Below are 27,933 nucleotides of genomic sequence, written 5' to 3'. Positions count from 1 at the left end.
GAGGGCAATGCTATCTTCTGTTGAGAATAATAATAATAATAATAATAATAATAATAATTTATTATTTGTACCCTGCCCATCTGGCTGGGTTTCCCCAGCCACTCTGGGCGGCTTCCAACAAAGATGAAAAATAAACTAAAATGTCACATATTAAAAACTTCCCTGAACAGGGCTGCCTTCAGATGTCTTCTGAATGTCAGGTAGTTGTTTATCGCTTTGACATCTGATGGGAGGGCGTTCCACAGGACGGGCGCCACTACCGAGAAGGCCCTCTGCCTGGTTCCCTGTAACTTGACCTCTCGTAGTGAGGGAACCGCCAGAAGGCCCTCGGAGCTGGACCTCAGTGTCCGGGCAGAACGATGGGGGTGGAGACGCTCCTTCAGATATACTGGACCAAGGCCGTTTGGTTTTGTTTTGTTTTTTTAATAAAAAAAATAAGGTTTTGGAACTCCACCCTGATGACGATAACAACTTTTTCCGTACGTTCTCCAATATCTCATAGAGGTGCTTTGTTTCCACTCTTGGCTTGCACTTTCCAAATGTTACAAGGTTACACTGTAAAGTGGCATCGCCAGCAAACAAGGTTATATACATCTTTGCTGCCATTGCAAGCACATAAGTCAAAGTCATTAATGGTTGCTTAGTTTGTGCTATTCTCACCTCTGGGCCAGAATGTCAGAGTTCCCTATGCTCTGACAGGGCTTGGGATCATACCAACTCTGACACTGCAATGCAGTGCAGGCAAGGAGGATAGTGAGCCAAAATGTTGGTCAAAACACTCCATCACTGATACCTACTACCTGAATTAGTTCTTGTGTTTCAGGCACTTTCCCATAACAGAATAGAACACGGCTAATCCTTGGGTTGGAGAACTGATCTGGCCAAGGCCCCATAAATTTTAGAGATGGTGGCCAAAATAATAATAATAATAATAATAATAATAATAATAATAATAATAATAATACATATTGAGGATGATGATGTAGTCCTAATAGAGATGCAAACTGCGCCCTTCTCATTTATCAGATTGATTTTATGCAGGGAGCAGGGATCAGTTCACTTGATGGGCAATGAATCAGCTGAGGAGAGGGAGCTGGGTGTGCATGCACGTTCATGCGCATATAAGAATATGGGTTGGCCACACATTCCACTGGGATGGAGCCCCTGGAGTGTTAACCAAAAATGAATGCAGGCCAAAAAAGGAAATCCACCCCTAAAGTAGAATAAGAAAATGTGTGTTAGGCTTTCGGGTAACAAACACCTTTCCTTCCGTTGCCTATCTCCCTCCAGCTCATATGCTGCGTTCTCTCCAGCCCACCCCAGTCGCTCTTGCCTTTCGAGCTGTCGTCATCTGGTGTTCCCAGTGGATAGACTTGAATGACAGAATTGGGATTACACCTCAGCTGTGGTTTCTTTCTATGACTTTTGGCACAGTGCAAGCCGTTCTTTCTCTGCGAAATGAGATTAATCATGCTCTGCCTCAAGTATAAGGATGGGCAGTGCTTTTTTCTGGGGGTACGCAGGGGTACACATACCCTTAAACATTTTGTGAATCTTTGTACTTTTGTCCATTTACTGTATTTATTTTTCCCAATTTGAACTATAAAATGGTGATTTTCTTAAGTCAAAATGAGAGGACCCCTAAACATTTTTTAAGAAAAAAAATCACTGGGGGTGGACATATCTGTAAATATTAGTTTCTCTCAGTTTCTAATTTTTCCAGTCTTGAGTTTGCATTTTTTTAAGCCTTCCCAAGTATTTCATAGCATTTTAGTGCACAGTTCTCCTAATATATGCAATTATTCCTAATACATACATTGTTGCAAGTAATTTTTCTGAACATCATTTCCACAAATATATGCATCTTTATCCACACTTTTCTCTAATCTACACATTTTTGTACACAATTGTTGGTTGGAGAGCTGTGTATCTCAAGATTTGTTGCAATGCAGATTTCAGAGAATAGGTGCATTTTGTTTCAGAACACATTTTTTTCAGGAAGTGCATACCAGGTAGGTTTGCATTAAAATAAAGCCAAAGCAAATTTCTCCATCATCCCTACATGAGAAAGGACTTCATGAAGTGGGCCAAGACACCATTCCTCTGCTCACCTCCCACATGTCTTGCTAAAGGCAGTTGGCAATTGAGAGGTTGTATTAATAATGGTGAAATACTGCTCTGCATTCTAAAACCATGATATAGTTGAGTGGTTGTTCAAGTCTAGGTCTAGAAACCCAAAATGACTGTGTTGTATGCCTCACTGTTAATGGTCACTTCTACATCAAATATCTGATTTGTTGCGATAATAACCGTTTTCCCTCCTGACATTCAGGACTGTGTCTTTTGCATCTTTCAAAGCAAAGGAGTGATACAAAAAATACTTACCTTTTCCATTGGTTATTTTCTGATTCAGGGATAATTTAAGGGTATAAAAATGTTGAAACTAGAACTGAAATTTTACCTAGTTTGTGTTAATGCTTTGTAATAAATCTCTTGGTTCTCTTTAAGACACCGCAGTGTGCAATTTATTATAAAACTGCACTTACTGTATTTTATGTCTTACTGTAATTGGTTGTTTCATCCGATTCAGATTATATTCATGTATAATAGGAACGGGCTCCAGATAGGAATGAAGAATGATCAAATGAGAAAGTTTTTGGAAATTAAGATCCTAAACATCCATAGCAGATATATGTTATGATAGTTAGAAATAGATCCGAAAAGGCTTATGCAGTGTGCTTTAATCAAATCTTGAAAACAAATTGACTGATAAATCAAATCCTGAAAAGAAATTGACCAATAAATCAAATCTGAAAATCAAAGTGACAGATAAATCAAGTCTAAAAAGGAAAACGGGTAATATATCACGGTCATGATATGTTTATTAAAATAAGAAACTGCTTTGTACGTGGCTCTGTTTCTGCTTCCAACAATCATGTTAATTAAGTGGTTGAAGTTTTTTGGAAACAAATTACATGGATACATACTGATAAATGTGCATTCTAAATAAGTACATGGGCATCATTCAGGGACCCTGGGTGCAAACCTAAACATTTTCTTACTCAGTTGCTATCCTGCCCTTCGTGAACCCCTAGGGCAGATCACATTCCAAAAATAAAACATACACAATGCAATATGCCTCCTTTAAACAATATTAAGCCTTTTATTAAATAAGCAAAATTCGCAACCTACCTTACTCCATCTATTCCTATTTTTAAAAAATTACGCGTTACAACTGATCTTTGCCTCAACTATCCTTCCCATTCCAAAAATGAACAAAGAAAATACATTTTTAACTGGTGCATAAAGTAAAGAAGGTGGGTTTTCATACTTTGAATTGCACTGCTGGTATCTGTGCTGGAGAATCAGTGTGCTGTAGTGGTTAAAGTGTTGGACTAAGACTGGTGAGGCCTGGGTTCAAATCTCTTCCCTTAGCAGTGAAGCTCCAGAATGACGTTTGGCCGGTCACTCTCTCGTAGCTTAAACTACCATAAAAAGCCTAAATGAATCCCAGAAGGATGAGTTAAGTGCATATCGTGGGACTCTTGGATAGCATTCATTTTACCCTTTAAAACCAACTAAATCTGCTAAATAAACTTATTTAAATGAATAATGCCCACTTGTGTCCCTCCCCTTCTTTTTTGTTTTGAGTAACTGTGTCAGTTTCTGTGGTGCTGTTTACAGACAGGAACCCCTCCCTTTTTTGAACCATTATCTGTAAATCAAGCAATTATGTGGTCCTCTTATTTATGTAAATTTAACTGGTAATTTCTAAGAAAACCAGCACTGATAGGGAAGGGCGGTAGTAACCAGAGGCGATTCTAAGAACACAGCTGAGATAAGAGCACCTCTGGATGTGCACCAGCCACAAGGTTCAACTGGTATCTATCTGTATGTGTGACTTTAGGAAGCAGCCCAATCGGTTTCAGAGCCAGTTTGTGTCTTTCTAATTTGGTACATTACTCAGGACCAAATGAGGTATTCCAACAATGAAGCTCTGCACCTCTGCCTTCACTACAGTGGGGAATCACTCACCCATTTCTCCTTTTCACAGAAGTGGGTGCAATTCTAAGGCATAGAACCCCTTCGGAATGGATTAAGCCTGTCAAATTGTAGGCAGCCCAGGTCACAGAGCTACTTGGAAGCTTAGGAAGCCCTTATCTGACTTGAGATGTGCTTGATCCAACTCAGAAACATGAGAACCTTTCTTGAGTCCCACCCGATTCGCACAATAATTCAGGGTACATGCAAAGGGACACACACACCCCTAGTAATTTGCTCATAACAGCACTGGCCATGACATATACCCTTTCATAGCCCTGGTGCTCCTGGAATATATATTTCCTTCATTTAGATTGCAATATCTGGATGGCAGAATCTCCCACTTCAGCTATAAAGTGGATACATAGATGGCACTGTATAAATGATATATATATTTAAAGGCTCCCTTTTTAAAAGCTCAGTATTACTATTGTTTGCTCTACAAGGCTGCTGATTTCCCTGGTATAACTGATTAAGGCTTAGATCTGTGAATGCATCCACTCAGTGCACAGAGTTTACCCCCTGAATATGACTGGAGTCATGCCTTTGTGATTTCAGCCCTTGCGAAAACTGCCCTCAACCAGGTCAGGCTGTGTCCATATAGCCCTGGACCACCTGGCAGGATCTTTGGAAGAAGTTGTCTTACCCATCACCTGCTTCCTGATTTCCTTTCAACCAGAGATTTGCCTTGAGAGCTATCTGGTTGTTGTGCTTGCTGCCTGAAGCTGCAACCCTTCCCCACACCTGGAATGTACAGCACAGTGAAATGAATGAGTCTTTTCAAAGAGATGTTCCCCTTGAATTAGCCTCCTCTCCCAGTTTCCTTAAGGAAATATCACTGTGTCCCTTAAAAGCTGCCACAATTTTTGTTTTCCGGTTCTATGTGCTGGGAAGTTCTACTGACTCATTCACTGAACCTTGATCGGCAGTTGTGGCAGAAAACGTGCTTTCAAGACGAAGCTTGTGAGAAGGGGGGGGGGGAGACGAGGAAAGAAAAAGAAGCCCCGCAATGGGGGAAAGTCTTCCTTTGCCTCGCTGACTTTGATTTACACCCGTGTTAGAGTGCTATGACATTTAAAAGAAGAAGACCTAAATTGTCCTATAATAATGTGGGCATGACCGTTCATGGAGGGTGGCAGAGCTCTTCTGTCACCGCACCAAATGAAAATCTAGTTTTTTAGTGCCAATCAGTTCGGCATCGTTAACCCTTTGAGAATGTTATTAGCATTTTCAGCCAGTTCTTCATCATGGAATGAATGTGTTTCTCTCCCCCCCCCACCCCCGCCCCCCTGCTGTCACTGGCAGTAGAGAATCTGAGGCACCAGCAAGCTGGGATTTTTAAAACATTACTTCTCAGTCATGTAGCTTTGTTTGGTCACAGGATGCACCTCATTTATATAAAGAATAAAGAAGGGCTGGTAAAATTAAGAGGGAGGGTTTCTTAAAAGATCCCTGTCAGTACGGGCACCACAATACTCAAAAGTGTTCCTTGAACAATATAAGTTATACAGTGTTTGGGAGAAGTCGCAGCTTTTCGGTTCATAGTTTTGCAAATAAGCCCCATGCCACTTTACACAAATGTTTTCTTGGTTGACACTGTTGACGTCAACCACTTTAGCTCCTCTCCGTCTTCAGGGCAGCAGCTGCAAATTTGGCGACTCTGTGCGATATCCTACTCTTGATTGGATAGAGAGGCACAATGATAGCCAGACCATTGGCGTTCAACATGCCTGATAGCAAATAATATTTATTATATCTAGGAATGTCTCAGTCTTGGAATGGGACAGTAAATTATTTTTTAAAAAATATTGATTTATTTATTCATTGATTCAGTGGAGACAAGATGGTACCCTGTGGCACCAACTATCAGGGAGTTAAGGGATAATCACCCAGTACAGTTCTCTGAAACAAGCCCCAGAAGTAGATTCAGAACCACTGTAAACCAGTGATTCCAGTGTCCATCTCACAGTCTCTGTTCAGGAGGATACCATGGTGAATGTTAGGAGAAGCGGTTGGGAGATTAAGTAAGAATAAGCAGGATCACACACACCCTGTCCTCCCAATAAATAGGATGACGAAGGCCACTTCAGTCTCCTAACGAGACCTGAGCCCAGATTGAAATGGGTCAAGATAATCCATTTCATCCAAGTGTACTCTCTTGATCACCTTCTACAAAAAGGAGGTAACTGAGACCAGTTGGTAGTTGTCAGAAACCAATGCAAAGGTTTTTGAAGGAGTGGTTGAGTCATTGTCTTTTTCATACACGATCTGTGATGCTTGCCAAGGCACCCTGCCAATCACATTTTTAAAAATTAAAAATAAATTATTATTGGCTATTGTTTGATTGTGAGGGTTACCTATCTTTCTCACTGTGTTTTATTTGCTTTTGGAGGTATATAAGTTTGGCCTGGGTTATTTTTAGGGAGGGTTTGGCATCACCAGCTTTTCTTCAGCAAAATTGTATTTTCGAGGTGCTTACGATAGTTCCTCTGACTTCCAAATGTTCCCTGGGCCCACAAAGGTTGGGAACTCTAATCAAAGCAAAAACATAAAAAAATTCAGATTCTATAGTATTTATAATTGCCTGGTAGCTGTGCTGGATGAGGCTGGTCATCATAAGCCTGAGTTTCATTCATATAACAAGTAGTCATAGTTTCTTATTGCATCATAATGCAGTCAGTAGGCTTAAAAAAAAAGAGTACGATGGTATCTCTGGTTACGAACTTAATTCGTTCCGGAGGTCTGTTCTTAACCTGAAACTGTTCTTAACCTGAGGTACCACTTTAGCCAATGGGGCCTCCCATTGCCGCTGTGCCGCTGCTGCGCAATTTCTGTTCTCATCCTGGGGCAAAGTTCTTAACCCAAGGTACTACTTCCGGGTTAGTGGAGTCTGTAACCCAAAGTGTTTGTAAACCGAGGTGTTTGTAACCCAAGGTACCACTGTAAAAGGGAAAGGAAGAATTAATTTGGGAATGATGGGCAAACAGCTTTTTCTTGCTTATTTTTATAATTTTTATACTACATTTAAAGATAACACAATCTTTCAAAACAGACCAAAAGAAGGGTCTCTTTCCCCCTTCATGCCATTGGCTGGTGCCCACTTGAGTCCAAGATGCAAAGAACAAGGTTGTTGCTCCAGACTGGCCAGCGGAAAGCATGCATCACAGAAGATCCATACAGATATCGTTTTTATTTTTAAAAATTGCTGCTCCTTCTCTAAATATGCATTCCTATTTTTTCTCTGGTTAATGGCTCCATCTTGCAACTGGCATGTTGCTGAATGGAATGGGAAAAAACGTATAATGAAGATGCTTCCTTCATAGCTGTTTATGTTCTTTCCATCCAAAGAGTGATGAGGGGAAAAGCAGTCAAAGTTTGGGACTCTGCTGCAAAAGCAAGACATGCTGGAAAGAAGACTGCCCATGTGGCGAGTCTTTGCATCTCCAGTTTGTTTGGATTAGCCTAGACTAAACCAATATATTTACGAAACCAGCGTCAGCCTGTGGTTGGGCCACACAAAGAATAACAGCAGGCTTCATTTGGGCAAGGAGTAATTATTCATCAGTTCCCCAATCTCGTGCGACTCACTGTTGTGACTGTGTCCTATCTGTAACTCCAGCTTTATGGCTGTTTAGACTGCCTGTCAATCCGTCTTTCAACATGCAGCCCTGACTTGATGTAGACTCACAAGCAGAGTTGCTGGTGCTTTACTCAAAAGACGTTAGTTGAATGACAGAGGAAGAAACTAGCTAGAGTTAATTGTTAGAAAAAGCCGGACGATGCCTCAACAATGTGTTCCAAAATAATCAATTCAGGCGCCCTTGAACCACGAGATGGGATTGAGAACAAGAAGCAAGACATCTAACAGGGGTGGCAAATTTGACCTTGTAGTGTAGCACTGAGCAGTGTTTCTCAGATGTGTGATACAGGGGGTGGGGGGGCATTTTCTTTTCTAGATTAAAAATAGAGGCACTCTTCTACTCCAAAGGATTAAAGTTTTGTTTCTGGATTAACTTTCTGAGTAATAGGCTAACTTTCTTCCTGCAAACTAGTTAATGGAGGTATAAAAATAAGGGTGGATAGATGTCACCACCCCAAGAATACACTGATTGCTTTGTGTGAAGGTGGAACCATACCTGGTGGCCCAAACACCAAGCACTGATCCACCCTGACTTTCTGATCACAAGGAACAACTCTGCATGTGTGGGGTCCTTTCTTATTAATGCTGAATGTGTGGCTGCTGTGGAGAGTGACACACAGAGGCATCAACATCCAGGGACGTGTACCACAGACTTGCCTGCCCCTGGCATTTTGCTTTTCCCTCCAGTCAGTTCAGGGTTCAGGGATGGGACCATGCCTTCTGGACAATAATAACACTTCTGCTGGAATTCTCTGGAGCTGTTGGCTGTAGCATGTGGCAGTGTTAGAAGTCCTGATGTGACTTAAATCGTTCCCTGGGGATGATGTCACTGCCAATATATTGGCTGAGAAAGGGGGACCAATGCTGCAAGTCCCTTCACTGGTGCAGAGCAGCAGATGCACCCAGGCTTATGCTTTGGCCCCTCTAGTGATGCATTTGTATGGGAATCAGTACTGTGGAAGAAGGGTGGGCAGGCTTTAGGTCTACCTGGTTTCCGTATTCTTTCACTTGAGAAAAGTTTTCTGATAATGAAACATTTGAGCAGAAGTTCTGTTGAGCATAGACATGTACGCTTGCAACTGGGATTGCTGATATAAATTGCAGGAGCAAGAATTTGGCCCAGCACCATGGTTTGATGTCTGGTTAAAGCTGGGCCTGACAATGTGAATTTTGGAGCTTTTAAGGCCTGGAGCTGCAAACAGAGTGTACTATTGAGCAAAATGACTTCTTTTTTTGGCCATGGTGGGCTACAGTGCACCCTTAAGCAGCTACATCACTGCAGTGGCTAAGCTGGGCACTGGATAGGTGCTGATGGCCAGTGATGGCAACAAGCAGTTGTAGCCTTTATTGCATCATCAATGTATATAAGGAACTAGACAGGACAATACTTTAAACAGCAAGCTAGCATGGGAGTCTGCTCTGTGAGTAACAGGGAGACATCCCAGCCCAGCAGACAAAGCATCATGGCAAGTTAAGCAGACATGAAAGTTTGGCAGCAGGATAAGGAGGCCAGGGCACACAACTGCAGCTTTCCTTTCTTTGACCATAAACCACAAAAGCAACTATGCAGGGAAATGCAAGGACTGCTCATTGTGCTTTGCAAGCGCTGATGGTTGGGGATTCCAAAGTGCTGTGCACAGGCTTCTGCAAGCTCCAACAGCCAGCTGATTGTTGACCCATCAAACTTTGCCATCAGGGGTTAAGGAAGATATAGATCTAGCCTAGCAGATGAATCCAGTTCCCCACTACTGGCGCACAGCCTGGCAAGCCGTACAATCATGGGGAACCCCATACAACTGCATGTGCCAGTGTTGCAGGTGCAGTCTCCCTTCATTTGGTATAAGTGTGATTGCATCTTTTGTGGGGGTTCAGTTCCAAGGGTTGTGCATATGCACAAAACTGCATATGCTCACACTCTTGGAACTGTCTCTGTGTGAGCATTTCATGGCTTCCAGAGCCAGCACACAGAGAGGGTTTTTGCTTCTGTAGCAAGGCAGAGAGCTTAAAAGCTCTTACGTGTCACAAAAAGAGAGTTTATGATCTCCATTCTGCTTGCATTTATCTTGCAGTATTTCAGCCTTCAACCACATATAGTTAAAATCATGCAGGTTAAATGTGCAAAAGATGCAATTGCACTGTATGTGTTTGTGTGCAGAGGATATGACTGCAGAACAGCTCTGTAGGTCTTTTTCTGTCTCATAAAAAAGTGAAGAAATGTTGATCCTGTGGGCCCCAGCTAAGATGGTTCTTCCTCTAAGTAGGAGACTTGATAATACTGAGCTTCTAAATAGAGCTTTGGGGTATTCAAAGTACTTCACATACATGATCTCATTAGTCTTGGAAGCATAATTATTAAAATAAAAACAAAAATGCTGATTGATTATTGTTATTTTGGTTTGGTTTGTAGTCTCAGGTGTTGGAGAACTCTGGCATCTGCACTGAGAATTTTAAGACGAGGTTGAAGAAAAAAAGGAAAGGGTGAAATGAAACTGCTTTAAATAATCACAGCATTAAATATAAAGCCTTTGGGTGCTGTTATTAGATTATTATTTATTGCTTGTAACGTAGTCGTGCACAGGGGCCCTGACCAAGCCTGAGTTCATGTTACGTTCGGCACGGTATGTGCACATAGTTCTAGGCAGCGCTTAAGTTGAAGAGTTCAGAACTGAAATTGCTGGGCGATCACTTCTAATTTGTTACAAAAAACGGCATTTCCCCCTCTCAAATTGCATATTGATTTATCGCCTTTAGCTTGAAACCTGTCTTATTTGGACACACTCTACAAAAGTAGGAGTAAATATTTCTGGGATACTTTTTATGCCAAGTACACCCTCTGGAGAGAGTTGGAGGGCCATGTCACAGAGTGCGAGATATTATCTTTCACCCGTTCCACTTAATGGGGAGGCAGATAGGTGGAGTTTAGAATTTATGAGACAAGAGGGTGATTCGAGCAATTTAGATGGTTGCTGACCCAGGCTCCTTTGGGAGGAAGAGAGAAATAACAAATTTAATATATTAATTAATTAATACTACTACTACTACTAATAATAATAATAATAATCGGGCTGAACGGATCTGAGTCGCAGTTGTGGAAAGGTCCCCTTTTTGGTAACCTGGATCAAAACTTAGGCCCATCTGTTCCAATATCCTGTTCTCACAGTGGTCAATCAGATGCCCCAATGGGAAGCCCATAATAAGCATGGGTGGCAGGGAGCAGAGAAAGGGGAGAAATTCCATTCAGTTCACATTCAAAGGCAAACCTATCTAATTCACATTTTCCAAAACAAAACACGAACTGAAACACAGTTCATGTTCAGCATCAACACTTCTCTGAATTTGGTAATGTACATTTCCAGTCAAGAAATGCGTACAAAAATTCAGGGGTTAAGCGTGCATGAAAATGCATACGCTGGGGGGGAAAGAAGAAAAAAATCATTATATTAGGGAGGAATGACTTGTAGAAATGTGCGTATTTGTCAAAACTGCACACAAAAATGTGTTTATTAGGCGGTCACACTAAAATGCTGATGAATTGTCATGATTTTTTTTTAAAATAGCATATCGCTGCAGAAATGTGGAGAACTACATTTAAGATTGGAAAAATAAGTAACGGGGAGCTGAAATTGGCCATTTTATCCATCCCTAGTGGATAAATGGGGATAGTGGGGGTGGGAGACAGAAGCCTGAGTGTCACTGTAGTTTACTCCTGTCCACATGAAGCCTACATGTGCCTTTCTATGAGTTGGTTAGATCCAAAATTCCTTGTTTGTACACACTGGGACTTTCTATGTCCCATGTTTCCTCCCAAAAAGCAGCTTGACAAAACAAAATCTGGACATGCCCGGAGGGATTACTGAAGGGTGTTAGCTGTGTAAACAGATCCTGAGTAGTGTTACAACTTATTGCTTTCGCATGTTCTATGACTGCAATGAGGGAAAGTACTTGCACATAAACTTGGGGCTATTCATCTTGTAAAAAGAAAACGAAGCTCTAAAGTAAGACAAATGCTAAGTGTGGGATTAAGTTATGCAAATTAATAAGCATACAGTAAACACTCAGCTTGCTATCCCCAAATTTGCTGAGTGCTTCTGATCTAGGTGAGAGGTGCAGAACTCAGTTCAGAGGGCTGCTTTTATGTTTCTACAAATGGGAGGGTTGCATTGTGGGGTTAACGGCCAAATACAACCTGCCCACTCACTCCCCCTTTTTCTTTCTGTATCCAACAGATCTCTTTCTTTATGTCACTCTGTACGTATGTGAACCCACCTTTTCATCTACAGCTCCATTTCTCAGCTATACACTTTAGAATCCCTTCCTCTCTGCAAACTTTGCAGCTCCCTGCACCTCATTCTCTGTTAACCCTTTTTTCTTAGTTTCTAAATCCCACAATGTGATGCAACCAGTTCTGCCGCACTGGGCACTGAGCCCAGGGGACACCGCAGGGGGTCACAACTATGACATAGTGAATGGAGCAAAATGGAAGGTGAGAGGCAAGGGGGCAGATTTTTGCCTCATGCAGGCAAAAGTGGACTGTGCTCTACGAAAACAAATGCCATGCAATAAGCATTTAAGGTGTCACAAGACACTTTGTTATGATCAGTATAGATCAGGCATCCTCCAGGTGATTTTGGCCTACAACTCCCATGATCCCTAGCTAGCAGGACCAGTGGTCAGGGATGGTGGAAATTCTAGTCTCAAAACATCTGGAGGGCCGAGGTTGAGGAAGCCTGGTATAGATTATGATGCTTTTAGGAAGGTGTAGGATCTCACAGGAGGGAATGGTCCAAGGATAGAGAAGGTCTGCAGAAGGGCATGGAACCATCTTCGTAGCCAAGAGGGAGAAGCAAGTGCATGGGCCTTGCCCCTTCCACAGCCTATCTGCTCACAGTGCTTTTGTTTTGTTCTCAATGTTTAAGCTCATTTCTGTAGACACATGGGGTGAGGATCTCAGGACTGGTGGCCAGGTGTGGCCCTCTATACATCTCTGTCTGGCCCTTGAGTCTCTTCCCAGGACACATCCCTCACTGGCCCTGCTCTGCCCTCCCCTTGCCCTCTTGCCTGGCTGGCAAGTGTCCTTGCACTTTGATAATGCAGCATACTTCCCTCAGTTGGAGAGGTATGAGGTTGTGAGAGGGTAGAAACCACTGAATTTGTGTGGCTGAATGTATGGCTGTATGGACTACTGAGCAAAGGTAAAGAGTCACATCCATTGCTCCACATACTTCTGGCTGCACCTACCTACTCTGGGCATGTGGGCCCCAGAAGGTTGCCCATGAGGGAATGTGGCCCTTAGGCTGAACCATTTCCCTACTTTTGGAGTGTACACTAGGTTATAGAAAACTAGCAGACTTCTTTCAGCTCATCTTTAAGTTGGTCTCCTCTGACCTACATACAAGTTGTATACACTGCATGCTTCTCTTTGTTACTTCCCTAAACCGAGTTGCTCCCCCCGCCGCTGTCCCCATGTCACAAGATTGCATTAAAATTAGCTTTGAGCATCCGTTCTCTCCCCAACACCAACACCACTGGCACATTTTCTGTTTGGCTTTATCCTGCAGCCCGATTGCCAAGGTTGCTGTTGCAGGTGCACGTGCTAGAAAATGAATCTGATAGCTTATTTCTGAGCTTTGTGTTCCTCTTCCTAGTGGCTCAAGGCTTTAGAAGGAATCACTGAAAATTGTGACACTTTGAACATAATGGCGAGAGTCAGCTGGCGACCACAAGAGAGGCCCCTCTTTGCTGACAGCCTGCAGCTCTGGTTTCAGCAAGGTTCCATCCAAAATGACTGGAGCTTGAACTTGGTAAAATAATCTGTCTAGATTCCATGCTGGACAAGGAAAAGGAGGAGGGAAAACTGCATGGGGTCTGGGAAGGGATAAGAAAGGGACACCCCCCCCCCATGTTTCATACCGTCAGGCTGAACTTGGATGGCACAACAAGAATTTCTGCCTCCCCCTGCAGTCTAGCTGAACTGCATCTTGCAAACAATTATTAAATGGTGCCTGGCTTTCCCTTGATTTTGACACACACCCTCTTCAACCACTGCCACAAGCACTCTTAGATCTGTGAGCCCAAAGGAAATGATAGTGATGGAAGTGGTTTGACTTCACCCCCGGAGGCACACTCCATTGTCTCTTGAAACAGGCGGGTAATAACAACAACAATTCGTGTTTACACACTCTTTAGCCTACTATGTGCATTTTTCTGCTCATTACTTGCCTGGAGAATTGCTTTGCAAAATTCAGAAAAGTGCGAATTTTGAAGATGTCTGTATTTCAGTTCATGTGTTGCTTTGGAAAGTGTGGATGAGGTAGGTTTGTCATTCAATGAGAACTGAATAAAACTTTTCCACTATTCCTGTTTGGCCCTTAGACCTGTTTGGTCCTGGGGCAGCACATTTCAAGGGATACCTATCACCATACTAGTTACAGGTTCAATCCTAGCATCTCCAGGCAGGACTGAGAAAAACTCTCATCAGAAAACCTTGAGAGCTGGTGCCAGTCACTGTAAAAATAATGATCTAGATGGGCCAATCGTCTGACCTGGAATAGTGCAGCTTCCTGTGTTGTGGTGTTCCTAGCACAAGACCTGAGCCTTTAGTTCTGCTTCCATCATGCTGTTCTTCTGCCCCCCCCCACCTCCCCAAATTTTACATGAACACTAAATTTGTCTAACAGTCACACCCAGGGAATTATGATCGCATGAAAGAGAGACTGGAGGTTCAAAATCATGAAACTGCTAGATTCTTTGAAGGAAGCCATAACGATTCAGCTGCTATAGTTCAGGTCATGTTGTTTTTCAATATGCATGTTGGGCAAGTGGGGTGGGGGGAGTTAAGAAAAGCTGCTATCGGGGGAAAGGTGTCTATTTTTGTGATGCAAAGCCAGCGGCCAAACCATCCACAAAAGCTTGTAATTCTTCTTCCTCTTATGCAGTGGTTTGGACCCATGGTTTGTCGGAGATAGGAGGTGGTGAGTATGGCGAGCTCGATGCTGCTTGTGTTCCTTGGCTCTTGGAGTGCCGAGTAAAAAAGCAAATAAAAGCAAAACAGCAAACCGAGGCACCGACGGCGGGGAGTGAACGGCTGGAATTTCTTTAAAATTAGCTGAGTGTAACGTGGAAGGCTGATTTTTAATTAATAGTTTTCCTCCTGGCTCTGAGCTCCGAGGGAGGACTGTCTCCTTTCTGCATTGCACAAGGAGACAAGATATGGGGAAGAACAAGGTTTTGTAACCCTGCAAGTTACTTTAGGTTGTCTTTGTTTGCCTGGAATAACACCTTCAAAAAGGAACAAAATATCTTGACTAGCAATGTGTTTTTCTCTCTCTTCGGGGAGCTTGCAGTTTCTGGCCTTGCCAGCTGAACTTGGAATCTGTACCGGTTTGGCACGATTTAAAAGACGGGTGGCGGGGGCAGAAAAGAACCCTCTTGTAAGCTGGTGATCAGTGTTGGTTTCTGCTTTCCTTCACTGTGCAGCGAAAGGGCTTGTCACGAGACAGGTGTTTACATTCCACAGTCTGTGCTGTTGGAGTTTCTCACGGGAAAGGGAGACTGGATGTGACGTACACTGGTTTCCTGTTTTTCACTGTGTGATTCTCTCCAAGCTGTCGAGGAGAGAGGATGCAGAGGCAAGATGTCTTTCTGTAATATATCTGCTTTGAACTGTAAATAAAGCAATACTGAGTATGTAGTACGTACTCCTCATCCTTCCGCTGGGCACTGAACTCTGCTTTACACCAACACGTGGTTATGGGCCCAGAAGTCGAATCGGAGTGCCGGCAAAGGATCGGAATGCAGAGGGACGGATCGGATCGGAATCTGCTCTGCGCGTAAACATGATTAATGAGGTATGTGCTACTGCTCCGGGCAGCCTGCCAGCTTCTAGTTAATGGCTTTATGGCTGGACTTTGAACTTTTAAAGCCGTTTTGCCAGGAATACGCAAAAGGCTCCCAGGCTCAAGTTACTATGCTGGGGAAATCGAAAGTAACTTTTAAGTGCGCTTTTGGAATGAAGCAGCTGCAGCAGTGACGCAGCAAGATTTAAAGCAGCATATATAACGCTGAAGGCTAATGCCAGAGTCATGATGGCCCTTCAGGATGCTTGTGGGATTCCTAAGCTCAACAAGAAAAATTATATGGACTGGGTTCAGTATGCAGAGGCAATTCTGCGGAAAGAGGGTTTGTTTGAGGTGATTACAGACACCCCCCCAGCTCCAGTTACAGATGCATGGAAAGCTAAGGATTCCAAAGCACGGGGAACACTTACATTGATAGTATCCCCAGAAGAGCTCTGTCTATTGCGTGATAAGACCTCAGCCAGAGAAATTTGGCATTCTTTGAGAGAGGCTCACTTAAGGACAGAAGCTGGATCCACTATGTTTTACTTCAACAAGCTGCATAATATGGCTCTTGCTGAAGGCGGAGATGTGCGTTTACATCTGATGGAGATGCAAAATCTGAGACATGAGCTGCAACAGAGAGGACTCAACTTTCCAGAGGCTGTGTATTCTTTCATGATACTACAATCTTTGGGTGCAGGTTGGGAGTCTGTTGCAACCCAGATTGCTGTGCAGCCAACAGCTCAGCTGACAGTGGACTTTGTTACTGCCGTGATTCAGAATGAAGCAGATCGCCGGGGTGCTAGCTGCATGGGTAAGGGGGAGTCTTCACAGACGTCGTCCCATAGTGCAGTGGAACCACCAGATGGCGCCAAAGCTTTGAAGGCAGTGAAATGCTACTCGTGTGGACGTCTAGGCCATATGAAGAGGGAATGCAGATATCCCAGGGCCAAGACAGAGCAGCGCAGCGAAAGCTCATCGCGTGGAAAAGGCCGAGGCAAAGGCAAAGGTCCGGTGTCTAGGACAACGCAGCACAAAGCTATGGTTTCACGCTTCACTTCAAAGGTTGCAGAGGTCCAGAAGACGTCTAGATCTTTCTTCGTTGTTGATTCGGCGGCGACCCACCACATGTGCAACGATAAAAGACTGTTTGTGTCTTTTACACCGCAGGAAGGTGCGATTCACCAGGCGGATGACCACACTATTCCCAGTAAAGGCTACGGAACTGTTGTTCTTCAGAGTTTGGACTTATCGATACAGAATGTCCTTTACGTGCCAGATTCCAAACATAATTTGCTCAGCGTTGGACAGCTGAATGAGCGGAACATTGACGTGTCCTTCAAGAACAAGAAGTGCATCATCACAAAGAAAAATGACTATGTATTGTATGCTGAATATGTTGATCGTTTGTTTGTTTTGTATTATGATGATGTTGTGCAGGATGACACTTGTTGCATTGCAGGTTCTAACAAAAGTTTGCATGAAGAATGTATTCATGATTTTCATCGAAAATTTGGACATTTGCATTTTGAGACAGTATCTAAAATGCCTGCCTTAGTTGAAGGTATGACTATTAAACCCTGCAAGTACCACATGAAGTGCAAAGCATGCGCAGCAAACAAGGTGCAAATGGCTGCGAAAGGTAAGGTGTCTAGTAGGCAAGCTACGGAACCATACCAAATTGTTCATGCTGATTTGGTTGGACCACTATCGCCCTCTTTGGGTGGAAATAGGTACTTCATGGTTCTCATTGACGCATTTTCTAGATATATTTTTGTGTACAATCTCAAGCAGAAATCAGAGGCTTTTCCTAGGTTCAAGGAATTCTGTGCTTGGTTGGAAAATGTGCATGGTAAGAAGATAAAGACTCTTTTCACTGATCGCGGGGGAGAATTCACTTCTCAGCAGTTTGAAGCTTTTCTGACTGAGAAAGGAATTCAACACGATTTGTCTAGTCCTCGCTCGCCATGGCAGAATGGACTTGCGGAACGGGCAAATCAGACATTGCTACAAGGGTTAAAAACCTTGCTGCATGATGCCAATCTTCCAGAGAGTTATTGGGCCGAATCTCTCTCGTGTTTTGTTTACAGTTACAATCGCAGGTTATCTTCAGCGATTGGTTGTACCCCCTATGAGAAGATGTTTGGCAAGAAGCCATACATCAAACACATGAAAATTTTTGGTTCTGACATGTGGATTCACTCACCACAAAACTCCAAGTTAGACAAGCGTGGATTGCATGGTATCTTTCTAGGTTATCAGAAAGGGTCTTACAGAATAATGATGACTGACTCTAAGACAATTAAGCTCACGAGAAGTGTTGAGTACAATGCAAAGTGGGGGGAGAATGTGGGAATTTTCCAATGTTATCCTGATGATGGTGATGAGACTGAGGATAGTCAAAAGCAACCACAACAACCCACACCCACTGATGAAGGTTCTGAGTCTGAATCTGAAACTGAATCGGGTGATTCAGAGGATTTCAAGAGTGCGAAAGCCTCTATGCGACCCTCTGAATGCTCTGATCAAGAATTGGAGGAACCATTGTTCACAATAGGTCGTTTTTCTCCCAAGAAGGAAGAGGAGAGTGTTGAAGACTTAAGGCTAATTCGTAGGTCACAGAGAGCCACAAAAGGCAAACCTCCAAAGAGATTTGCTGATGAATTTGCTACGATAGCAGTAACAGCTGTTAAAAGCTCCAAGAAGGTATTTGAACCTTCAAGTTTCCAAGAAATCCAGGGTTTGGATTCAAAGGAAGCTGAGCCATGGTTAAATGCCATGAAGGCTGAGCTTGATTCCTTAGAAAGGAACAAAACATGGGAGCTAGTTCCAGTAGTTCCAGGAATGAAACTGCTTGGAAGCAAATGGGTCTTCAAAGCGAAGACAGATCAAAATGGCAAGATAGTCAGACACAAAGCCAGATTGGTAGCCAGAGGTTTTGCACAAGTACCAGGTGAAGACTATCACGAGACCTACTCACCCACAGTGAGGTATGAAAGCATTAGGCTTATGCTCAAGCTAGCTGCAGAGGAAAATCTACACATTAGTCACCATGATATTAATACAGCTTTTCTGTACGGATCTCTAGATGAATCACTTTATATGCTTCCACCTGATGGCGTACAGGTAAAACAGGGATTTGTTTGTGCTCTGAAGAAATCCCTTTATGGTCTCAAACAAAGTGCACGGTGTTGGCACACAAAACTCACTGAAGTATTGTTTTCTCTAGGTTTTCAGCAAGGGAAAGCTGATCCATGTGTATTTGTCAAAGAGGAGGGGCAAAAGAAACTGTACTGTTTGTTTTATGTTGATGATTTATTATTCTTTTGGAAAGATGTCGCAATGTACAATAACGCCCTAGCTCAACTGAAAGAGCACTTTGACATGAAAGATCTTGGTGAGGTAAACAACTACCTATCTCTAGAAATAGAGAGAGATCAAGATGGTAACATTCTAGTACACCAGTCACGGAAAATTGCTGATGTGTTAAGCAAACTAAACCTGATGGATGCTAACCCTGTAGACACACCGATGACAACAGGTTATCAGGTAGATGACACTGAAGAAGCATTTTCTGACACTACACTATACAGAAGTGTGCTAGGCAAGCTAAACTTCATTGCCAGATGTTCAAGACCAGACATTGCTGTTAGCTGTAATTTGCTAAGCAGACAAGTCAACAATCCTAGTGTCAAGGATTGGAAAGCTCTGAAACGCATAGCGCGGTATTTGAAAGGCACTATGCATTACAGACTGAGATTTAACAGTCAGAAGTCTGGTGGTCTTGAAATATTTGCAGATGCAAGTTTTGGAAGTGACACTGCAGACAGGAAAAGTACGTCTGGAGTTTGCTACATGTACAATCAGGGTCTGTTTGATTGGTCATGCAAGAAGCAAACAACAGTTAGCTTAAGTACTTGTGAAGCTGAACTGAATGCACTGTCATATTCACTTAAGGATTGTGAATGGTTAGTACAATTGTGCAAAGATATGAAAATTCCTGTCAAATGTCCAATCCAGGTTTACCAGGACAACAAAGCATGTTTGGCTTTGCTGAAGTCTGAAGGTTGTAAGCAAAGCACGAAGCACTTGCAATTAAAATTGCAGCATGCTAGGGAATGTATTCAGAAGGGACTCGTAACGGTGTCCTATATGTCAGGTAATGAAATTCCTGCTGATGTATTGTCCAAGATTGTATCAAGGGATCAACACTGTACCTATGTGCAGAAGTTGGGTTTGTACTGATATTGTACGAACACGCTGCCCAGTGATGTTCACAGAAAGGGGGAGGATGTTGGTTTCTGCTTTCCTTCACTGTGCAGCGAAAGGGCTTGTCACGAGACAGGTGTTTACATTCCACAGTCTGTGCTGTTGGAGTTTCTCACGGGAAAGGGAGACTGGATGTGACGTACACTGGTTTCCTGTTTTTCACTGTGTGATTCTCTCCAAGCTGTCGAGGAGAGAGGATGCAGAGGCAAGATGTCTTTCTGTAATATATCTGCTTTGAACTGTAAATAAAGCAATACTGAGTATGTAGTACGTACTCCTCATCCTTCCGCTGGGCACTGAACTCTGCTTTACACCAACAATCAGTTAGCTCAATGCAAAATGCAGCATTGATTTCTTTGTCCTTTCTAGGGTTCATTGGCCAATGTGCTGAGCCTGCTGGTAGCCAGCCGTTTTCCAGTACTTTGGTGTGGTTTCTGCTCAAGGTCTAGCCATCCCAGGAATAGGCAACAGCAGAGGGTGGAAGAGGCAGGGGAGCAGGCAGGAGTGAAAAGTCTCATATATATCCTGTTACTGCTCAGGATCATGGCTGAGCTCTTTGCCACTCCACGGATCCCCCTAATCATTTTGGGCTAAAGAGAAATAGAAATGTGAAACATTTTACCGTTCACCTCTGAGTGGATGAAGCTGAGGCCAGCAATGTTCAAAAGAAGTTACTTCTGTGTCATTGCACATCATGCACAACACCTTGTCTAAACTTTATGTGTGGGACTCTAGAGTGGGGAACCTCAGGCCCAGGAGTACACTGGAGCTCTCCAGGCCTCTTCTCCTGACCCTAGAGACACTCCTCAGTATATGATATGCCTGTCCCCCAGGCTATGTCTCCTCAAGCTACTGGCAAGCAACCCCATTCTGAAGGTTGCACATGAGGGAAAATGGCCCTTAGCCAAAAAAAGGGTTGTCATCCCTGGTGTAAAGTCTGCATGCTAGGAATCCTTAGTCCATGGCGGATAGTGCAGCTAAGTTAATATGAGCTCACCCAGGTCTCATTGTGCTTTCCCCTATTGGCAAGGATTTGTCCCTGATTGTCAAAAGTGTTTGGACTTTGTGTTTTGTTTGGTGAGAGTTTTAAGACAATACAGTAGCTGGTTTTTGTCTGTGTGCTGTGCCATTAAATTTTATTTAAGATATTTTCATTGAGCATACAAGGATATCATCTTGTCATTCAATCATAGAACTGTAGAGTGGGAAGGGACCCCGGGGGTCATCTGGTCAAAGCTAACTTCAGTCGAGGCCTGATCAAAACTAGCAGTGAAATCCTATGCAAGTATGTTCAGAAGTGAGCCCCTTTGAGTTCAACAGAATCAACTCCAAATAGCTCTTTCAGTTTAAGTTCTATAAATAGTTAATCAAGGGTTTATCCACACTTCCGTTTCCTCCGCTCTTTCCAGATGTGGTCCATGATTTACAGCTCCATGTCTGAGTGCCCCCCCTTTTTTTGTCCCAGAGCTTTCCCTGCAGAAACCCACTCTTTAAAGCTCAATCAGAGCAAACATCAATCCGTGGAAAACCTGAATGTACGTCTGCTCTGATTCAGCTTTAAAGAGCAGGTTTTCGTGGAGAAAGGTTGGGGCAAAACAACAGCAGCAACAACAACAACAACCCATGCTCAGACACAGAGCATTAAAGTGTGGAACTCTACCAGGAAAGAGTAGGGCAAAAGATAAGCGTGGATAAGTCCTAAATACATATGAAGCTGTATTATACCAATCCTTGCTCAGTGTTGTCTACACTGGCTGGCAGAAGCTTTACATGGTTTCAGATGACTGACGTCCCCAGCTCTACCTGGAGATGCCAGGGGTTGAACCCAAGACCTTCTGCATGAAATGTTGATGCTCTACTATTGAGCTACAGTCCTTTCCCTTTTGTCTAGGTTGTGTTATTCAGAATACTCTGAAACTTTTACTTTTATGAGCTTTTTCATGGCATCTGGGGCATTTGCTTGTTATATTCCAGCAGTGTAAAAATAGCAGGCTTCAGGGGCCATAAACCAACTGGAAATCAGACAGGTTTGGACTATTGCACTTCCTTGAACAAAAATGGAACAATACGAAAGCAATGTATTGTGTCTCCTTGAATTTTTAAAGTACGTTTTCTGCAGTCGTCATTCAAAAGCATCTTGGTCTGCTGTGCACTTCTCTCCCCATCCCAAGTTCCCCTTTGACTGTATTCGTCCTCCACTTTGTTCCTTACAGAAACTGGAATATTGGACTCCAAATATGCTTAAAAAATAATTAGAAGTCAAATCTGTCTGGGGAAAGAGATACAGGAATAGGAAATGTGTGAGGAGGGAATGAAGTTTGAACTTTGCAATGTGCAAATATGCTTCATTCTTTTTCTTTTTTTTAAGTGAGCAAATATAACTATTCTGGAAGAGTCTGGGTTGAAAGGAAAATAAGGTAAGATCCGTGATGGGGTCCTTATGGTGCAGGAATATCTAGCCCATAAGAAAAAGATGGCAAAACTGTTTGCCATCGAGAACAAGCTCTAGGGTTTTTAAAAGGCCATTAAAAAGATATCAAAAGTTGGAAAAGAGTAATAGGTTTTCAAAAGTACTAGTACTTTAGAAAACCAAAAACAGAATGTGAAAATTCTGCAGTTACAATGGAAGGGGAAGGGGAAGGGAAGTTGGAGATGTCCAAAATGATATTGCTTATAAGAAGCACAACCAATTTATTAATCGTTTAGCAGTCCTAATAATTTTTACGGGGATGCATGCAGCTATGGCTGTTCCAAAGCAGTGGGGTGTAGTTCTGCATTATTAGTTCTTGTTGTGGCTCTGGTGCAGTTTTATCTAAAGTCATAAATCCTCTGGGAGTGTCAAAGGAGAGCAGTTGTAAGTGACTGACTGATTAATTGATTGGTTATTAAATTTTTATACCGTTTAATATATTTAAAATATATCTAAGCGGTGTTCAAAAAGTGAAGCAACAACAGACAACTTAAACAGAATATTACAAAAAAAGTACAGCTACTTATATTAAAGGTTACACTGATACAAAGTACCGTATTTTTTGCTCTATAAGACTCACTTTTTCCGTCCTAAAAAGCAAGGGGAAATGTGTGTGCGTCTTATGGAGCGAATGCAGGCTGCGCAGCTATCCCAGAAGCCAGAACAGCAAGAGGGATTGCTGCTTTCACTGCACAGCGATCCCTCTTGCTGTTCTGGCTTCTGAGATTCAGAATATTTTTTTTCTTGTTTTCCTCCTCCAAAAACTAGGTGCGTCTTGTGGTCTGGGGCGTCTTATAGAGCGAAAAATATGGTAACTAATGTATATAAATCAATACCATTTTTATTTCCTCCTGCACACCCTCGCTCTCAGCCTCCAGGTTCTCACTCAGTGTCCAAACAAACTCTCAGCTCACCCACAAAAGCCTCACAATGAGAAGAGTTCCTGGAAACAGCGGACATCACCCTAGTCTCTCATGCTAGACTTGGTTTTTATGGAGAGCCCAAGGGGGGGGGTACTTCCTCAGGCTGCCCACAGCTGTGTCTCATTCAGTTGCACTCTCCACATGCAGTTCCAGGTACAGCAGGTTTGTACAGGGGGTCCAGAGCATGGGGAAATGGCCCCCCTCCACTCAAAGCTCTTCCTTCACTCTCTGTCCTCTCCTTTTCTTCCAGGGATGCTGGGTCCAACCTTTTCCTAGAAGGAGCTATCATAGGCACCACTTCCATTGCATTGTCTTCTGTCTGCTTTGACTTAAGCCCTCTAATGTGCAGTCCCTAACACCGTGGCACAATTGGCAGTGGGTGATGAAGCATCACTGAATTAAAAACAGAAAGTAATGATTAATAAAAGAGCTCTGGACGTACATTATTCCTGTATTATGGACAGAGGGTTATGTTAGTTTGATTCAGAGTAGACCCATTGAAATGAATGGACCTAAATTAGTCATAGCCATTCATTTCAATGGATCTACTTTGCGTGGTACTAAATTGGATATAACTTGGTGTCCACCACTGGATCTTCTTAGCTAACACTGTTAAAATAACATCCTTACTTGGCTAATTAATATTTGGACCTATTGAGCTCAGCCTTACAAATAGCTGCATCCATGGATTATTTGTGGCAAAGGTCAAGAAGAGGATGCTAAAATTATTCCGCGGCTCTTTTTAAAATTGTAACAGAGTGCAATGTGTTTTCTGCATTTTACTTTAAAAGGTATTTTTCCAACTGTGTTCTCTCTCCCCTTTTCCTTTAAAGAAAAGGTACCAAGGGAAGCACAATGAATTTTTTCACATTTGTTGTGTTTTTGTCTGAATATGTCACTAACAAAATGAACAAAGCCACCCACTTCTGTCTGTAGCAGTGGCTACTAGTGACTTCCTACAACTGTGTTTTCATAATCTGGTGTGTGGTGTCCTAGGTATCTGGTGGAGGAATGTTTGTAGGGTTCCGTATATGTTAAGTGCAAGCAAGTAGAATCTGAAGCTTTGGGAAGCTAGGTTGTACAATGGGGGTGGTCAAATCTGTCAATGTTTGTTTCTCTCAGTTTCTAATTTTCTCCAATGTTGAGTTCTGTTCTCCACATCACTTTGCAATTCTTTTTTTTTTTTTAGATCTTCATGCAAGTTCATCACCAAATTTATTCTAATATGCACATTTTTGAATGCAATGTTGCCAAATATATCCATTTTTACCAAGCAATTTCCCTCAATATAATTCATTCTTGCATTCCGTTTTCCCCAATGCATGCACTAAATAGCTAGAAAACAACAATGCAAAAATCAGAGGGTGCCTGTTTTTCAGTTCAGAAACTGTGAACTAGTTTGCTTCTAAATGCAAACTGAATTAGATTTTCTCCCCCCGCCCATCCCTATGTAGCACAGATGTAAAAACTAAGGTAAGACACTATTCCCCCCCCCCCAATCCTGCAAGATGGGAAATACATACGCTGCCTCTCTTACTTGTCATTAAGGAAACTATAGGTAGGGATGAAAATAGAAACCCCTGACAGCTTGATTTCCACTTGCTGGCAGCAAGCTTCCGTGGTGCTTTGTAAGACCCTATAAATATGCAAACGAAGGGATATCCCGCACCAGGGCTGTTGGGCCACTGTAGGACTGAATAGCATTCTGTTGCTAGCATTTTATTGCTAGCGAGCCATACAAAGTGCATCTGCTTTTCAGAGGATTCCATCAACCAAACAATGTAAAAATGTGAACCAAAAGGCAGTTAATCTGGCCTATTTACGGAGGACAGCTCCAAAGCATTTTGTTTGAAATTACTCCAGCCTGCATTGGCAGGGGGAAGAGGGGAATTCTCCACAACGGTCTCTAGATTGTATCCTTCCCTGCCTTTAAACAGATTGCTTCTCAGTCTTTTGCTTCTTTGGAATGGCAGCTCTCAAGCTGGTGTCCTCATTGAGGCAAACTAAGCATCTGATAATTTGCTCCGGGAGCGTTTGGGGGAGATGGCAAGCCTTTAAGCATGCAAGCCACTGAATATGCAAACTGCATGGAAGCAAAGGCATTACCTGCTTCTGCCTTCTCTTTGAAGTGGCTTTTTCTCTTCTTGGATGTTAGAAATGTCAAGAGGTCACGCCAAATAGAGGCTGGCTAGCTGACCGCCACACCAGTTTCTGATGATAGTTGCACAGTGGTGCGCCGAAGCAATATGCATCCAACTGTGTAAACGATGCTTCCTTCGGAAGCGTAGAGCTACCAGAATACAGAAAGAGCTTATGGCATGGCAAAACGGGAGGTGGGGGGAACTGGTACCTTTTGTCTCGACAAGGCCGCAGACTCGAATGATACTTTGTGATTGGCGAAAGGGAATGGAAGTACAGGCTCATTTCTGGAGCAATCTTTTCCTTCCCCCCCTCCCTTCTTCATACTGTGAGACCTCTTGCTAGCCCCGTCAAGGGTATCTTCTCTCTCACACAAGGATGCCCTAATCTTATTAGTTTCTGTTCGTGTCACTGAAGTCCTTAATTTTTATAAGCTGCTGCTGCAAGTTTACTTCATGATTTAGCTGGCTCCTCCCTAAAGCCGCTGCTTTTGATTGTTGGCTCTTTCCTCTCTGCTTTTGGTGGGGGCTGTGTGCTGAAGGACGAGAACAAACATTCCTGCTCCTATCTGCCCACTGTTTCAAATGCAAACCTTGACCTGCTTGCCGCTGGAAATGAAACGGTTCCAAAATACGCAGGCATCTGTAAATGCATCTTTGATTAAATCCTCGGCTCGTTTAAAACTCCATTATTCCAGACAGCAAAGCCCACGAGAGACGATCACTTCACAACTACTGATTGCAGTGCTTAATAAACTGGGTGGGGGATATGCGGATATTTTAATTACAGGCCAAAACCTCAGAAAACTTCTTCACCGATCAGAACCCAGAATGATGTGTTGTAAAACTAGAATGGCAGCACTTTAAATTAAAACAGGTCACAGAGATCGGGATTAGCACTGATCTGAGGTCGTTGACTCTCATTTCAGATCACATAAACCTCATTAATAACAGAACCATTGACCCTTAAACTCCAGCTGCCTCTTCCCTCAGATTTTTTTTTACACCACTTTCTTTTTTTAAAAAAAAAAAACTTCACGAACAACTAAATACTATCACTCCTATCTATAGACTAGTACAAGTCCACATTTTATTTCTCATTTTTTAATGCAGTTAGACACAACTCACTTGGATATTGGGGTTGGAACCCACAATTTGATTGAGATACTTCTGCTCTGTTTTAAAATATGCTTTTGTAAAATATGCATGTTGTTATAGATACTGTTATTGTTGTTTGCCTATATGCAGCTTTTTGGTTCAAAGGACCTGCAAAGCACTGAACAGTATATTAAAATGGTTAGGGCATAGTGCATTGGTGGGGGCTGGACTAAATGATCCTCAGGGTCCCTTCCAACTCTACAATTTTATGTTTCTGTGAAAATAACAAAACACATGACAACAAAACATCTAACAAAAACAGGATAGGATGGCCTGAGAAAAGCCATGTTAGAGGGTGCTCTAACAAACCCTACATCCTACAACCTTAGGGACTAGAAACCTGAACAGTCAATGACAATGCACACACACACATATAATCACCAACTACTCAATGCTGTCACACTGGCTTACATTTAGCATCTTGAAGTCTGAACGTTTCCTTTAATCTATTTTCTGTTTTTTTCGTTTTCTAGAGATGGGATGTCCCCTGGGAGGATTTTTTTTTAAAAAAAACTTATCCAAATAATCCTACCATATTTCATGGTAGAAAATGTTTGCATGAACCTGATCCATCTCCAGTTGTTCCTCACGTAACAGATAGAAAATAGCCTCACTGCAAGGCATGATAAGCTTTTACTAGATTTAAATGAAAATGTATCATGAGAGAAGTGTGGGTCTGGGGCTGGTGAGTGTGTGTGTATCTGTTAGGGTGGCTACATGTGTATTGCCAAAAATTCCATAGCGTTCTTCTGAGAGATGGAAGAAAATACTGACTGCGGGTTTATGGAAATCAAAAATAAAAGGGAAGTGTTTCAAGGGTTACAGATATTTGCCCACAGTCCAGTTGCTGAATATTGTGAATGCTGGTTATGTTTTTGTGGTTTCATTTACAGATCAGTTTCTACTCATTGATTACTGTCTCCAACAGACGGTGGGACTTGCACTAGCCAAAGAGATAAGAAAAATCAGAGTTGCACATTGGTGGGTCTTCAGCACTATAGCTGGAGACAGGCATGTGTGGAAGGACTACCAATGGCAGGCAAATGGGACAGAGCAGTTAGAACAGATTTCATCCGCTCCAAAATTTTCTGTCCCAAATTTGGCTCGCCCTTCATCGTGTTGCCGCCACCTCTCACCCACCCAGGCTGCCTCAACCTGCCACCCCCAACTCAGTTTGCCACCTGCCACTTTACTTTTGTTAGTCTGCTGCCAGGCTGAAGCCACCTCTCCAAGTCCACCTCCCAGGGGCGTAGGAAGGGGGGTGCGGGGGTGCGGTTTGTCCCCGGTGTCATCGCTGAGGGTGTAACAAAATGGCACACCGCAGGGGGTGGCACTTACCGCAGGGCCTGGGCTGCAGAGCCACGCGTCTGTCCTGGGAGTGACGCGGTGGCTCGGGGCCCCACGCTGACCAAAACGGCAGCGTGGGGCTTGCATCTACCAGGCGGACTCTGTGGGC

At 42.9% G+C, this 27,933-nt stretch overlaps 1 protein-coding gene across 1 annotated transcript in view; it reads left to right on the top strand.

The window, feature by feature from the left end:
- Nucleotides 1-27,933, top strand: part of MAF (MAF bZIP transcription factor) — a 239,207-nt gene that overhangs the window by 48,737 nt on the left and 162,537 nt on the right. The window lies entirely within an intron of this gene.

Source organism: Podarcis muralis, chromosome 7 (genome assembly GCF_964188315.1).
Source record: "Podarcis muralis chromosome 7, rPodMur119.hap1.1, whole genome shotgun sequence".
NCBI lineage: Eukaryota > Metazoa > Chordata > Lepidosauria > Squamata > Lacertidae > Podarcis > Podarcis muralis.
This window is presented reverse-complemented; position numbering and strand designations above follow the sequence as displayed.